Source organism: Oreochromis aureus, linkage group 14 (genome assembly GCF_013358895.1).
Source record: "Oreochromis aureus strain Israel breed Guangdong linkage group 14, ZZ_aureus, whole genome shotgun sequence".
NCBI lineage: Eukaryota > Metazoa > Chordata > Actinopteri > Cichliformes > Cichlidae > Oreochromis > Oreochromis aureus.
In genome coordinates, this window is record NC_052955.1 from 10338629 (window position 1) to 10355998 (window position 17370).

A 17370-nucleotide genomic window follows, 5' to 3' on the forward strand; every position below is an offset into this window, starting at 1 on the left:
TTTTTCCTTGCACTGTTTTCTCCTGTTTATCACGGTCAGGGAGTAAGGTGTAGCGCTTGTCTTTTGTTTGGTTTTTGGTTTCACATAGGGTTTAGACAGCACCTCCTCCTGACTTAGCTTGTTTTGTTTGTTATTTTGGCCTTTGTTCACCCCTGAGCTTCTTTATTCCAGTGTAGCAAAAATAAACCACCATTCATTAAGAAATTGGTTTTCTCTGTGTATGGTTTTGGGGACCAGGGCGGGGCATCTTTTCAAACTTATGTTGCGTTCCTGTACCCCTAGACTGGGGCGTAACACCGTCCGTCAACAGTCCATTCCGAGGTTGGAGCTCTGTGTTGCTCATGTGGGAGCCCAGCTTGCTGCCGTTCTTAAGAGGGAACTCACCCTTCATATCTCCAGCATTATCTATTGGACTGACTCTTTGCGGGCTCTAGAGTCGCAGACATTCAAGAGTTAACTGAAGGGGGCCTGTGGAGATATGTCAGATCAGGCGACAATCCTGCCGACAACATCACTTGGGGATTAATGCTTTTGCAGCTCACCACTCATCATCGGTGGCGTCAGGGCCCACCTTTTCTCTGGCAGACTGCATCATACTGCCCAGAGCTTCCGAACCATGTTTCCCTTAATGATTCATCAGAGCTGCGGAAGGAGAGCTTCTGTGGAAACATCACATAAGAATATCTGATCCACATCTACCTGATGTTGTTTCTTTCGGTGGCTTCCAGGACTTGCTGGAAGCTTATGTTCGAGCCGTCCATGGGACAGCTGCTGACTCGACACCCACAGGAGAGGATTACAGGCAAGCAGAGCTAGCACTCTAGCTAGCTAGAAGAAGACAGTTTCCCTGAAGATTTTGTTCGGCTGTCATCTCACAAACTCACAAACTGGAGTCACCTACTTGCCTTAGCTCCTGAGTAGGGCTGCTCAATTAATCGAATTTTAATCTCGATTACGATCTGGGTTTTCAACGATCATTAAAAATGACTGAGCCGATTATTAGCACCTCCCTCGTGCTTTACTCTCGCTGCTCCGTGTGTGGCAAATCGAGCGCACCTCTCTGCGTTTCGAACACGCGTCACAACAATTAAGAGGACCCGAGGGAAGCTCGGAAAGCTAAGCAGAAGTTATTTGGAGAGGAGAGGATAATGGCTGCTGAAGAAAGAATGCCGTTGGTTGAAAAGAGAGGTAAAACGACTTCAGTGGTGTGGAAACCAATGTTCCCTCTAAGCTGCGCACGTGCGCAATTGCGCACTGCTGGCACGGTCTCTCTGCGTTGCGTTGCGCACAAAAAAAATCTAACCTGAATTGAAATTAAAATTAAAACTTTAACAATTCTGTTTTGCAGTGTTAGTCAGTAAGTGACTGGCTGCTCCTGTATGGGATTAGAATGATGCCACCTTATCCTATAGTCCAGCCAATAATGCGATTCACATTCAGATATATACGCAGCCAATCAACGTTGTTGACAGGCTATGACAGCGCCCTTATGTGCCGACACGGAGTTTTAGCTAGCAAAGCGGGCGTAGCTGATGTGCAGTGAAGCCACATTAATGACAACGTGTACAACCATTGGAGATGTGAGCAGGACAGACGGAACAATTGACGAAAAAAGTGTGGACTTTATACCAGTTTTTAAATTGTGTTGATAGGCCACGTAAAACCAGAGTTATGATAAAATATCTGTAGTGTTTGGTTTTCTTCCTGAATACTATCGTTGTTTATATTTACTGCGCGGAAGAAACGGTAAAACGGCGTTTTATAAGGAAAACGCCGAAAGCGCCTCCGCCTGTGAGCAAAACAAAACCAAAAACCCCCACCCTTTCCTATTGGTCGAAAAAAGTACCGTGTCGACCAATCAAAAAATGATATGGCAACGTGGCATCTAGTTGTTAAGAAATGGGGGGAAGTTTTAGGAGTGACGGCGGTGTTCTGAGATGTGAGAGATTTGAGACGTTTAGCACAAATCTTGTGTAGTTAGTGTGTAGTTAGTGTGTAGTGTAGTCAATAGTTTTGTTGTGTGTGTCAGAACAATGAGGCGGCTGCTGAATGTTACAGGTGTTACAGGAATGATACATCTCCTGTTGTCAGGCCTGCAGGTATTAGGCTGTTGTTCTCATTTATCTCATAGTGGACAGAAATTATTTTTTGGAGTGGCACAAATAATTTGTGTGGCATCAGATTTGATGCAGAACAGCTGATTGTTCTGTAAATAGTTTGAAATGTTTATTTTAAAAAAACGCCTTTGCAGCATTAAAAAAAATAAATAGCTGCAAAAAACTTTGTTGTTTGCCAAACTGAGTTACTTTTTTGAAGTAGTAACTATATAATTAATTGCCCAACATTGATCATTATATACTGTATTTTGCAGACAGAGAGTTATAGGACTCTCCCAGACCACAGACTCAGACTCATAATACAGGTCAGAGCTTTATGAAAAAAAAGAAAAGAAAGAAAGTTGTGTTTTCAAAATTGGAGTTCAAGTTATTTTTACTTCCAATAGTGTTAACATACTACACAGGTCATGAACAGGATTTTTTAAATTTTCATTGTAAGTGGGCTAAAGCAGTTAATTAAAAGTAGTCTAACATAAATGTAAATGCTTTAATTTGATTATTTTAATAAACCATGTAACTTGGATGGATTAGATGCTGGCGTGACCACAGTGCACACGTCTGATGTCGCTCACAGTGGTCCAAGGGATCGCTCAGGGAGTTTGTGTGTTCGCTCAGACACATGAAATATTTGAGGGAACATTGGTGGAAACATTATGGGTTCGCGGAGTCAGACGTGGATCAAATATTGTGCAGTATTTTGAAGTTCACTAAACATAGATGTTTACATTTTTCATTTATTTTTTATATTGCAAACATTTGCACTGTAATCAGTATTTGCACACTATTTTATATTATTTTTTGACAATCTTTAAAGCCATTATTCAATACATTGTTATTGTTAAATAAATATTGTCAAATAATCGAGATCTCAATTTCAGTGAAAATAATCGTGATTATCATTTTTACCATAATCGAGCAGCCCTACTCCTGAGTATGAGCCAGAGGCTCAACTGATCCGTGTAGGGGGGGCGGCTTCGTAGATTTGAAAAAAAGATTTGAAAGCTCCGGCGCAGATTCTGGATACTTCGAGGACGAGAGGCCGTCCGGAAACACCAGTATAACTGTCCTGAATGCAGGAGGTGGCGCAGCCAGCCGGTCATTCCCAAGATGGCTGACCTTCCATCATCCAGTTTAAGTCTTCATTGCCCACCCTTCCATTCAACTGGGGTGGACTGCTTTGGTCCATACTTTGTCAAGATGGGGCGGCGTACAGAGAAACGGTAGGGGATCATCTTCAAATGCCTAACAACCCACGCAGTCTACCTTGATCTGCTCGCCAGCATGGTCACTGGCTCATTCCTGATGGCACTGCGTCGTTTCATCGCGAGAAGTGGGAAGCCTTAAGAACTACTGTCGGATCAAGGTACCAACTTCAAAGGTGGTAGCTCTGTGAATAGTAAAATTAGCATCTGTTGATACTCCCTTATTTTGGTTCAATGGTCCACTACCCAGTATTGTTTGTATTGTTGTATTACACATTTAATTCACTCTGTTCACGTAATTATGTAAGACTTTTATGTTCTTTCCAACAGAAACCACACCATCACTTCACCACACGGCATATAGCATTTTACAGCCCATTAAATCCCCTCACTCACATTATGGATGTGTACCTCGGATTTTTGTTAAATAAATGAGTGAACGACAGATACCTGAGTGGCAGTGGATTTTGTGGATAAGCCATCCGTTCTTATCGGACAACCCTGTTGAGATTGTGGATTCATAGAGTCAGCACCTTATCATCTTCATCATTCATAGTCAGGAGGTCCAGTCCGTCCCTCTTAAAGTGACATCCTCCATTACACGAACTACTCTTGAAATTTTAGCTCTTTCCACCGTAAAGTTACAGTGGAATGCAAATAATATCAGGCTGATCAAGCAATTTGTTCCCCCTGTCGAAATCACAGATAAACAGTATCCCACAGTTGTTTATGTTTTAAACCCATTTTGCACAGAGAGGCATTTTTTGAAAAATGTATTGATAGCAATGTTGAATATTCACACACAGTAAAAAAAACAAACAAAAAAAACCGACTACACCTAAAAAGAATAATTACACCATAAAGATGTTTTTTTCTGTTATTTAAAAGAGGTAGTAGTTTGTTTTATTGCAACATATAATTTATCTTTACTTTGTTTCATTGTTTACAAAAGGTTTGAGGTGTGAAATAAATTGCAGTGGAGTTTGAAAACAAAATATGGGTGTGTGTGGTTGAAGTATGTGTTTGTGCAGGGGGTGGGAGGGGGGGTCTTTAAAAACAAAGGGGGGGCTAGCAAAAAAATTTTGGGAACCACTGGGTTATTGTAATCATGTGAGCTTTAACTTTTCAACTTTTATTCTGTCATTTAGGGGATGACATCATCTTTTTGCAATATCTGATGCAATATAGACATTTCACATTCTTATGTCTAATTTGATTGGAAGAGGGAGCTGTCCAATCAAAACTTACTGTTCTTCCAAGCCTAAAAGTTTAAATACTGCCCAGTAAAAGCAAAGGAGTTTGACTGAGCTCAGAGGTGTGAAATCTGATAAAGAAGAAGATTTACCACGTACTTCATCCATATTTGCTTTGCTTTTTTTCCTTCTTCTTCTTCTCCTTCTTCTTCAACTTCCAAATGGAATATGTCTTTACAAAATGCTTCAATCAATGTAACACACTTTATTATAGGTGGTTTTGACACACTCAGTAGACCTATTGCTGTTGGTGTGGCTATACTAATAACCTATCTTCTTGCTGTTCTTGCCAATATGGCAAATATCATGTTTATTATTTCTGACAAGAGATTACATAAACCAATGTATCTTCTGATTTGCAACCTTGCTATTGTTGATATAGTGTACACCTCCAGTTCCAGTCCAACAATGATTGCGGTTCTACTCGCAGGTGTTAATACTATATCCTATGTGGAGTGTTTAATTCAAATGTGTGTTTTCAATTTGGGAACAGCGATGGAGTCATTTGTTTTAGCAGTTATGGCATTAGATAGATTAATTGCAATAATTTATCCTTTCCAGTATCACACATATTTAACAAACACACGTGTTCTTGTTCTTACACTTATCATGTGGTTCGTTGCCTGGTGTTTTGTGTTTTATATGCCTGCAACAGTTGTCCCCCTCCCACACTGCAGTTCAAGGCTGAAATACAGCTTCTGTGACTTTGCTGCTATAATAAGAACCACCTGTGTTAACCCAGAGAAATATTTCAATGAAGTTGCCATTGGAGCATTTTTTATTTTATTTTTCACTTTTGTTTTCATTTGTCTTTCATATTGTGGAATCTTACTTTTTGTAAAATTATCTTCAAATAATGAAAAAAAGAAAATGGGGAGCACTCTTGTGAGTCACTTAATTTGTGTAATTGTTCATTACTGCCCTGCGTTTGTTCGCGTTATCTTCACCAGGTTTGGCGTAGTATTAACTCTTGAGGAACGCCAAGGTTTAGTAATTGGTGCAGTCCTCGGTCCATGTCTTGTAAATCCTTTTGTGTACTGTCTTAGAACAAAAGAAATTAAACAAAAGCTCTTTAAGATTTTCAAAAAGTTTCACACATATGACTAAAATCTTGTGAACTGAGTGTGCTTTTTTTTTTTTTTTTTTTTTAGATAAACACAGAAATACCCCTAACTGATGTTGGTGTAAATTTACTTAACATTATTTCGCAAAATGTTTGAAAAACCAACCATTCACTTTGATTCTGGCACATAAGTGAGAATTATTCTACTTGTGGGTTTTACACAAGATATTTGCCTTACCTTAACTATTCAATTCGCTTCATGCAAAATTTGGAACAAACGTTTTTGATTTTGTTTTTAATTTAGTGAAACTGTTTTTGTGTCTGTTAGCAACAGTATGTTTTTTCCTGCTATGCTGTAAATAATCATATTTTAATCAACAAAAACTAATCAACTTTAGTAATCATTTATTTGAACTCCCTCAGTAATTCTTTTGCTTGTTTCCAGACCTTCAGTTATATCTGATCATGTGTTTTGGAACCTAAGGATAGTATTTAATACCTGAAAGCAACAATCAGTTTTTATTACATGTAAAAAATGATAAAAATGAATGAACTATGTTAGGCTCCAACACCAGCCTAACATAGTTTAGATAGCTAAGCTAGTGGACAGCTGTATTTTGACAGACATTTCAGTTTGGTTTGTTAAATGATCCTATATCACAAAGACATAAAACAAACGAACAAAAAAAGTTGCTCTGTGTGGGCACACCTGGAAGAAATGACACAAGTAACTTGGCTCCCAGTAAAATAAGATGATTTTTTGTATTGGTAACATCCTCCTCTCATTCCAAATAACTGAGCACTGCTAGCAGCAACTCTTACAGCTACATGTGCAAAATAAGACACGTTTCTGTTGATAAATTCAGCCTAATATGCAGTAAATTGCCTGCAACAGACAGTAATTCATTTTTCTATATAGTCTCTTCCCATAGTTTTGCACCCCTGAAAAGGAAACTTCTACTCATAGATATGCAATAAGGTCAGACTGTCACGGCTGGGGCAGCAGTCGTGTTGTGGAATGAAAGGAGGAGAAGGGGAGAAATATTTTACTGCTATTATTTGCTGCTATTTTATAATCATCATTACCATTTCATGTGATGTTGCATTCAGATGCATTCAGATGTTCAAATATATTGGTATTATATTAGTCTTTATTACAGGTTCAGTTATAATCAGTTGAATCTATAATTTAAAGGTTTTTGAATGTTTTATATTCTTACACTGAAGTCTTCAGTGGGGGAGAAGCTGACTGCAGGGATAGGAAGTTACATGTGTTTGAAGTTGCAGGTTCTGCAGAAGTGAAACCGAAAGCAGAGCGAGCGCAACCCAAAGAGTAGGGTGTTTATTCAGTAGATTAAATATATAGTTCCAGTTAGGTTATTATAGGGAGGGATGAGCCTCTGTTCTGGTGAAAGGTCAGAAGTGTAACGGGCTGATGTGAGAGCATTTAAGGGCGAGACATATACATACAGACACAAATAGTGAGAGAGGTCATGACACGTCACGTAGTACACAGCATGCACGCGCCCCTTGCGTGCACACACACACAGATATAAACTCTTACCTACTAAATGAGTTTTAGACTGCAAAGTTGTGCCTGTATGAGTGACATTTTCTACAGGAAGTGCACCTGATGTTCCAGGGAGATAAGCGACAGCGAAGGCGGGCTGACAGGAAGCATCAGCCGTAGACACGAAGATGATGTTCTATGTTAAAAGTCATTGTGGTTTTGGTGTGACGTAAATCTGCCTAGTAACAGAAAAGGGGGCTGTACAATTCTTAACCCCATAAAACAGTTGTCTGAATATGAGAAAGACAGTTCAACACTGATTGGGTTGTTGAACTCACACATGTGTTTATTAAAATACTGTCTAATTGCACACGCCTGGATCTGTGGTTATTTATGGATTCCTCTCTCAACATTGAACCCTAACAGTCTCTTCCCATAGTTTTGCACCCCTGAAAAGGAAACTTCTACTCATAGATATGCAATAAGGTCAGACTGTCACGGCTGGGGCAGCAGTCGTGTTGTGGAATGAAAGGAGGACCCAAAATGCAGGCAGCCGACTGATGATATGAGTGAGTTTATTTACACAGTGGCAGGGTGACAAAAACGGGCAATAAAGTATGAGCAGCTACTGAAGCAGACCTAAACTGGGATAAACTAAAGAGCAAACCTGAAGTAATACGAAACGGAGAATGCAGAGAGACGCAGATGAACGCAGAAGTACACAGAGATACACAGACTAACGCAGACTACACAGACAAATGCAGACGAGCCGACAACAGGCACAGACTGACACCCACTATATATACACACACAAACAAGGAGACCAGGTAATGACATACAGGTGGGAGCACAGCTGATTCTAATACACAAGACGACCTGAGGAGACAAGCTGAACACGATGACAACAGACACCGACCTTCAGAATAAGACAGGAAATCCAGAACACGAACAGGGGCAAGGGGAGGACACAGAATACCAAATCAGAATACACACGAGGCACAAAATGAACTTCAAGGAAACACAAAACGCTGGGTCAAAATGACCCAGGATCATGACACAGACACAAAGACACCTTTATGACAGATTTTTGAAGCCTTATACACAGCCTCTGTTATACACATAACAGGCTTTTGAAAATGTATGATTTTATCTATTTGTTTTCTTAATTGGGGAAATTATGAAATTGTTTTGTTTTTTGGAATCCATTGCACTACACGGTTCCTCCAGCATTACTTCTGGTGGCTCACGCTGGCCAAGGACACTCAGGAAAATGTTACCGCCTGCTCCACATGTGCCCAGAACAAGCTCTCCAACCAACCACTTCCTTGCTTCAACCGCTTCCTATGCCTGGCAGGTCCTGGTCACACATTTCACTTGATTTCATCACTGGATTGCCACCCCTAGCAGGTAACACCACAATATTGACAACAGTTCACCAGTTTTCCAAAGCTGCTCATTTCATCGCTCTCCCAGAGCTCCCAACAGCCCTAGAAACTGCACAATTACTTACCACACGTGTTCTGGCTTCATGGCATCCCCGAGGACATCGTGTCTTATCATGGACCTCAGTTTACTTCCTGTGTATGGAAGAAATTCTGCTCCACCCTGGGGGCAAAGGTTAGTCTCTCCTCTGATTTCAACCGACAGACTAATGGGCAAGCTGAGTGAACTAACCAGGAGCTGGAGGCCACCTTCCGGTGTGCAGCCTCCACCAACCAGGCTATTTGGAGCGAAACACTACCATGGATTAAATACGCCTACAACTGCCTTACCTCTTCGGCCACCGGAATCTCACCCTTTGAAGCGTCTCTGGGGTTTCAGCCTCCTATATTTCCCGAAACTGAAGGTGAGCATTTAGTTCCATCAGTCCAACATCATTTGCGCAGGTGCCGCTTGGATTGGAGGGCCACCAATCCAGATAAAGGAACGCCTCCATGCGAACTCCGTCTGAACCAAAGTTTTCAGTTGCCTGATCCCACTTATTGAATAAGTCACTCATTTGTCAAAACCATAAGCACCTTTCACCTGTGTAGATACATCTTGTCAACACATTGTCATTGTGATGCACCTGTGTTGCATAATGGTGAGCACAGGTGGCAAAAGTCAAACACAATTAAAGCTCAGGTGTCACCAGTTGAACACAACAACTCAAAATGTATCACACTTGTGGCTAATGATGTGAGGGTACATATAAGCCAGAGCACTGGTTTGTGAGGCACTATTCAATTCAATTCAATTCAATTCAATTTTATTTATATAGCGCCAAATCACAACAAAAGTCGCCTCAAGGTGCTTTATATTGTACAGTAGATAGCACAATAATAAATACAGAGAAAACCCAACAATCATATGACCCCTATGAGTAAGCACTTTGGCGACAGTGGGAAGGAAAAACTCCCTTTAACAGGAAGAAACCTCCGGCAGAACCAGGCTCAGGAGAGGCGGCCATCTGCTGAGACCGGTTGGGGTGAAAGAAGAAAAACAGGATGAAAGACATGCTGTGGAAGAGAGACAGAGATTAATAACAGATATGATTCGATGCAGAGAGGTCTATTAACACATAGTGAGTGAGAAAGGTGACTGGAAGGAAAACTCAATGCATCATGGGAATCCCCGCAGCTCACGCTCTATTGCAGCATAACTAAGGGAGGATTCAGGGTCACCTGGTCCAGCCCTAACTATATGCTTTAGCAAAAGGAAAGTTTTAAGCCTAATCTTGAAAGTAGAGATAGTGTCTGTCTCCCGAATCCAAACTGGAAGCTGGTTCCACAGAAGAGGGGCCTGAAAACTGAAGGCTCTGCCTCCCATTCTACTTTTAAATACTCTAGGAACAACAAGTAGGCCTGCAGAGCGAGAGCGAAGTGCTCTAATGGGTGATATGGTACTACAAGGTCATTAAGATAAGATGGGGCCTGATTATTTAAGACCTTGTATGTGAGGAGCAGGATTTTGAATTCAATTCTGGATTTAACAGGAAGCCAATGAAGGGAAGCCAAAACAGGAGAAATATGTTTTCTCTCTTTCTAGTCCCTGTCAGGACTCTTGCTGTAGCATTTTGGATCAGCTGAAGGCTTTTCAGTGAGTTTTAGGACATCCTGATAATAAAGAATTACAGTAGTCCAGCCTGGAAGTAATAAATGCATGAACTAGTTTTTCAGCATCACTCTGAGACAGGATATTTCTAATTTTAGAGATGTTGCGCAAATGGAAGAAAGCAGTCTTACATATTTGTTTAATATGTGCATTGAAGGACATGTCCTGGTCAAAAATGACTCAAGGTTCCTCACAGCATTACTGGAGGCCAAGGTGATGCCATCCAGAGTAAGAATCTGCTTAGATACCATATTTCTAAGATTTTCAGGGCCGAGTACAATAACCTCAGTTTTATCTGAATTAAGAAGCAGAAAGTTAGCGGCCATCCAGGTCTTTATGTCTTTAAGACATTCCTGCAGTTTAACTAATTGGTGTGTGTTACCTGGCTTCATGGATAGATAGAGCTGCGTGTCATCTGCATAGCAGTGAAAATTTATGCTATGTCTTCTAATGATGCTGCCTAAAGGAAGCATGTACAATGTAAATAGAATTGGTCCTAGCACTGAACCCTGTGGAACACCATAATTGACCTTAGTGGGTGAAGAGGACTCTCCATTTACTTGAACAAATTGGAGTCTATTAGATAGATATGATACAAACCACTGCAGTGCAGTACCTGTAATACCTACAGCATGTTCTAATCGCTCTAATAGGATATTATGATCAACAGTATCGAACGCAGCACTAAGGTCTAGCAGGACAAGCACAGAGATGAGTCCACTGTCAAAGGCCATAAGAAGATCATTTGTAACCTTCACTAAAGCTGTTTCTGTGCTGTGATGAGCTCTGAAACCTGACTGAAACGCTTCAAATAAGCCATTCCTCTGCAGATGATTTGTTAGCTGTTTGACAACTACTCTTTCAAGGATTTTTGATATGAAAGGAAGGTTGAGATTGGCCTATAATTAGCTAAGACAGCTGGGTCTAGAGATGGCTTTTTAAGTAAAGGTTTAACTACAGCCACCTTGAAGGCCTGTGGTACATAGCCGATTATTAGAGATAGGTTGATCATATTTAAGATCGAAGAATTAATTAATGGCAGGACTTCTTTGAGCAGTTTTGTAGGAATGGGGTCTAAAAGACACGTTGATGGTTTGGAGGAATTAATTATTGAAGTTAACTCAGAAAGATCAATTGGAGAAAAGAGTTTAACTTAACATCGATGGTACTAAAAGTAGCTGTAGATAATATTACATCTGTGGGATGATTATTGGTAATTTTTCTCTAATGATAAAAATTTTATTTGTGAAGAAGTTCATGAAGTCATTACTAGTTAACATTAAAGGGATTGTTGGCTCAGTAGAGCTCTGACTTTTGTCAGCCTGGCTACAGTGCTGAAGAGAAACCTGGGGTTGTTCTTATTTTCTTCAATCAGTGACTTAATAGTAAGATGTTCTGGCTTTATGGAGGGCTTTCTTATAAAGCAGCAAACTATTTCTCCAGGCTAAATGATGATCCTCTAAATTTGTGACACGCCATTTCCTCTCCAGCTTACGAGTTATCTGCTTTAGGCTACGTGTTTGAGAATTATACCACGGAGTCAGGTACTTCGGATTTGAGGCCTTTTAGTTTTCACAGGAGCTACAGTATCCAGAGTCGCACGTAGTGAGGAGGTAAAATTATTAACAAGATAATCGACCTCTGTTGGAGTAGCGTTCAGATAGCTGCTCTGCTCTGTGTTGGTACAGGGCATTGAAGATGATAACAGTGGGTGGATTATATTCTTAAACTTAGTTACAGCACTTTCAGAAAGACATCTACTTTGATAAAGTCTACTCTCCACTGCTGTATAATCAATTATTGTAAATGTAAATGTTATCAGGAAATGATCAGACAGCAGAGGGTTTTCAGGAAACACTGTTAAATGTTCAGTTTCTATGCCATATGTTAAAACAAGATCTAGAGTGTGATTAAAGTGGTGGGTGGGTTCTTTTACATTTTGAGAGAAGCCAATTGAGTCTAATAACAGATTAAATGCGATGTTGAGGCTGTCATTTTTAGCATCTACATGGATGTTAAAATCACCCACAATAATTATTTTATCTGAGCTGAGCACTAAATCAGATAAAAGTCTGAGAAATCAGAGAGAAACTCTGTGTAAGGCCCAGGTGGACGATAGATGATAACAAGTAAGACTGGTTTCTGAGTTTTACAGCTGGGGTGGACAAGGCTAAGCATCAGGCTTTCAAATGAATTAAAAGTCTGTCTTGGTCTTTCGTTAATTAATAGACTGGTGTGAAAAATTGCTGCCACACCGCCCCTCGGCCTGTGCTTCGGGATTTCTGGTAGTTAGAATGACTCGGGGGTGTTGATTCATTTAAACTAACATACTCATCCTGCTGCAACCAGGTTTCTGTAAGGCAGAGTAAATCGATTTGTTGATCAATTGTTAAGTCACTACAATGGATAGAAATCCAAGAAGCGGAGTTCGTGTGAGAGGAGGTTGAGCAGGTCAAGGTGCCTGAGGTGGTCACCGAGGACAAAGATCAGTAATATCAGATGAAATCAGAGCTACTGTGATTGACCATGTTCTTGTCCATGGTATGACAATGAAGAAGGCCGGACAAAGGGTACAACCAAAACATCAGTAGATAGATCAGTATCCGAAGATTTAGAGAAGAGAACCTGCAGTTACCTTTTTTGACATCATAGTATGTAAATGTTGACAACAATTACGTATGTACAATGACTTACGTATAAACATGTTTTAGTACATCACTGTGCCAGTGTACTGTAGTATTGTAATGGAGGGTTAGTCTGACTGTTTGTAGGCCTATTCCATGTATGTATCTTTGTAAGTGCATGTTCTCTTTTTGTAGAATTGAAAGACTGCCACATGGGGGTGGTAGGACATCTATGTTCTCCCCACACCAAGAGACCCTAATTGTTGACATGGTCTGTGAGAACAACACCATTAAAAAAATTCAGCTGAGGATCATTGAGGACCATGTGCATTTTGAGGGTATCGACAGTGTCAGCCTCTCTACTGTTGACCGTGTCCTCAAGCGGAACAGACTGCGCATGAAACAGCTGTAAAGAGTGCCCTTTGAACGCAACTCTGATAGAGTCAAAGAGCAAAGATTCCAGTATGTACAGGTTGGAATATATTCAGACACATAAATGTTGGTTACTGTAAGTAGTGATTTACTATAGTTGGCCTACATCACTTACAAAAATGTATACATACATACATATATATATATATACAAAAAAAAAAAAAACACTCCAGCACGCCCCTGCGGGCGGTTTATCCTTCAAGCTCGGGTCCTCTACCAGAGGCCTGGGAGCTTGAGGGTCCCATGCAGTATCTTAGCTGTTCCCACGACTGCGCTCTTCTGGACAGAGATCTCCGATGTTGTTCCCGGGATCTGCTGGAGCCACGCCTAGCTTGGGAGTCACCGCACCTAGTGCTCCGATTACCACGGGACCACCGTCACCTTCACCCTCCACATCCTCTCGAGCTCTTCTCTGAGCCCTTGGTATTTCTCCAGCTTCTCGTGTTCCTTCTTCCTGATATTGCTGTCATTCGGAACCGCTACATCGATCACTACAGCCGTCTTCTTCTGTTTGCTACCACCACTATGTCCGGTTGGTTAGCCACCACCATTTTGTCCGTCTGCATCTGGAAGTCCCACAGGATCTTAGCTCGGTCATTCTCCACCACCCTTGGGGGCATCTCCCATTTTGACCTCGGGACTTCCAGGTTATACTCGGCACAGATGTTCCTGTACACTATGCCGGCCACTTGGTTATGGCGCCCATGTATGCCTTGCCTGCTAGCATCTTGCACCCTGCTGTTATGTGCTGGATTGTCTCTGGGGCATCTTTACACAGCCTGCACCTGGGGTCTTGCCTGGTGTGATAGACCCCAGCCTCTATGGATCTTGTACTCAGAGCTTGTTCTTGTGCTGCCATGATTAGTGCCTCTGTGCTGTCTTTCAGTCCAGCTTTGTCCAGCCACTGGTAGGATTTCTGGATATCAGCCACCTCCTCTATCTGCCGGTGGTACATACTGCAGGGGCCTGTCCTTCCATGATGGTTCCTCGCCTTCCTCCTCTTTCTTGGGTTTCTGCTGCCTGAGGTATTCACTGAGCACGCTGTCAGTTGGGGCCATCTTCGTGATGTATTCGTGGATGTTTCTTGTCTCATCCTGGACTGTGGTGCTGACACTCACCAGTCCCCGGCCCCTTCCTTCCGCTTAGCATACAGCCTCAGGGTGCTGGACTTGGGGTGAAACCCTCCATGCATGGTAAGGAGCTTTCTTGTCTTTATGTCAGTGGCTTCTATCTCCTCCTTTGGCCAGCCTATTACCCCAGCAGGGTACCTGATCACGGGCAGGGCGTGGGTGTTGATGGCCCGGATCTTGTTCTTACCGCTCAGCTGACTCCTCAGGACTTGCCTGACCCTCTGCAGGTACTTGGTGGTTGCAGCTTTCCTAGCGCCCTCTTCATGGTTCCCATTCGCCATGGGATCCCCAGGTACTTGTAACTGTCCTCTATGTCTGCAATGTTGCCTTCTGGTAGTTCAATCCCCTCAGTTCTGACTACCTTCCTCTTTTTGTTACCATCCCGACTACACTTCTCCAGTCCGAACGACATTCCAATGTCATTGCTGTATAGCCTGGTAGTGTGTATCAGTGAATCGATGTCTCGCTCACTCTTGGCATACAGCTTGATGTCATCCATGTACAGGAGGTGGCTGACAACCGCTCCGCTTCGTAGTCGGTATCCGTAGCCAGTATATATATATATATATATATATATATATATATATATATATATATATATAATTCTACAGAGAGTTTTTGAACTGGACGCAATGGAAAAACTCCATGAATACATCTACATGGATGAAGCTTGGTTTAAATCTCCTGCAAGCCATGGAACTGGCCTGTGGTGACATGGGTGTGGAGGCATGTCAAGCCTGGACACGGTATGCCAGGGTTTTTTTCCCCCATTGCCTGGCCAGAGAAAGTGTGGCCTGTGATGTAGATGAAGTCCTGTGGCCTGACCCAGTACTGATGGGTTGGCGGAGTAATGCACTTCTTTCCTTTGTACTTCATTTTTATATTTGTGTGCCTTATTTCTACGTACAAGTGCTACATGTAAATGCACAGGATTTCTGTTTTTTGGCAAATTCTCTTTTCTATGTACAAGTGTTAGAAATGCCCAGGTATTTTGTTTTGCAACATGCATTTAGCCTAAATAAACATTTATTTTTACCGCTTTATGTTCTGAGCATTGTGTTTTCCTTTTTTCTATGTAGTGTTTAGTGACTATTCAGTAGAGTATATAATTTAGATTTACTTGAGGTATGATTTGACGGCATAGTTCAGTTCTGAGCACAGATTGAACTGTTTTGGGGTGAAAGTTTGGTTTTGCAAGAAGAGTCAGAGGTTTTGTGAATGTAGCTTGAAAACTGGGTTTTGTGTTCACAGTTTGGGGAAAAGGAGAGCAGCTTTCCAGGAATGTGTCTTAGCAATCATGAAAAACTGCAAATCTGTGCTCTCCAGTCCTTTCCTGGATGCCTGAGCGTAAGTGTTTGACTGAGCAGTGTAGTGTGTTTGTGCGGAGTGTGTCGGAGTACAAGAGCGGAGCAAGTGTACAAAGGAGTGGAGTGTGAGGAGCGAGGATAGTGGAGAGAATGAGGAGTGTGCATTTCCCCCCACCTGCCATGGATCCCTGGAGCCCCTGACTTTTCCCCCCCTTTGAATATAGTTCACTTGGTGATTGTAAAGACTGTTTGCTTGATTTCCAAGTTTGCACGTGAGTCCATTCTGTCAGCTGTGACACTAGGTGTCAGGAGTTTTCCTGTAGTGCAACTCAGGTCGGAATAAATGACACTCAGACAGGTTTGCAAGTTAACGTGCACACGGGTGAGAGCTCAACGGAGACTCACACCCTGCAATAATTGTCAGCTTTTATTTATACTTCAAGCATATTCGTGTAGCATGTCCTTCTCAGAGACGTACAGGAAGAGATAAAATAGAACTGTGCTGCGTGCAGACTTCCTGTTGAGCCTGCACAGAGCGTAACTTCCCTATTTAAGCTGAATACTAAAAGAGCAAACACATCTAGACAATGAAATGTACTTTTAAGCCTAAACATAATAAAATCTGAATGAAATGTACTTAATAAAATAATAAAATATAATAAAATCTTTTGACACTAGGGTAGTTCTTATTTTCTTTAATATGATGAATAAAAATATATCTTATATCTTTATAGCGAGTTTTGTTATAGAGCAACAAACTCTTTTGCTAAATAATGTTCTTAAGTACTGAGATGACATTTCGTATGCATTTCAGAGTTATATGAGTCAGTCAAGTACTTATGGTTTTAGACTTTGTTTTTCAGAGTATCCAGAGCCATACAAATAGAAGATGTAACACTATTAAAGAGAACATTGACTTCTTTGCAGTTTTAGGTAGCTGCTCTTTTAACAAATTGTGCAATCTAATGATTTCTTCATGGAGTTGCATACAATTGGATACGCAAGCATCTTTATGACACAATCACACATCAAATGCTCGAGGGTCCTGCGCAGTATCTTTGCTGTTCCTACAACTGTCCTCTTCTGGATAGAAATCTCAGATGTTGTTGTTCCTGGAATTTGCTGGAGCCACTCACCTAGCTTGGGGGTCACTGCACCGAGTGTTCCCATTACCACTGGGACCACTGTTGCCTTCATCCTCCACATTTTCTCAAGTGCTTCTCTTAGGCTTTGGTACTTCTTGAGTATGACAAGAATGAGGACACGCACACACACGGCATTGCACCTTGCTATGCATTTATATTGATACAGGCTTTTACACACTCTGTATGAGTAGCTTTCCAGTCGCCACACCACTCTTTCCTCTGGTCCAAGCAAAATCCTTAAAAAGGGAGACATGATTTGATAATGGAAGTCAGGTTCCATATTTGTTCTGTAAAGTGTCCTTGAGTGTTTTGAAAGGCGCTTTTAAATAAAATCAGCGGTAGCAATAATACAATATTGTGCTAGCAATATTGTATTATTGCTACTGCTGAATTGGCACACAGGCACAGTAGCCCTCAGTACATTTTTTTGACAGCCATGTTAATATGACACAAAGTTACTTTCCTTTATGAAGCTGGCTCGCCATCTTCTCCAT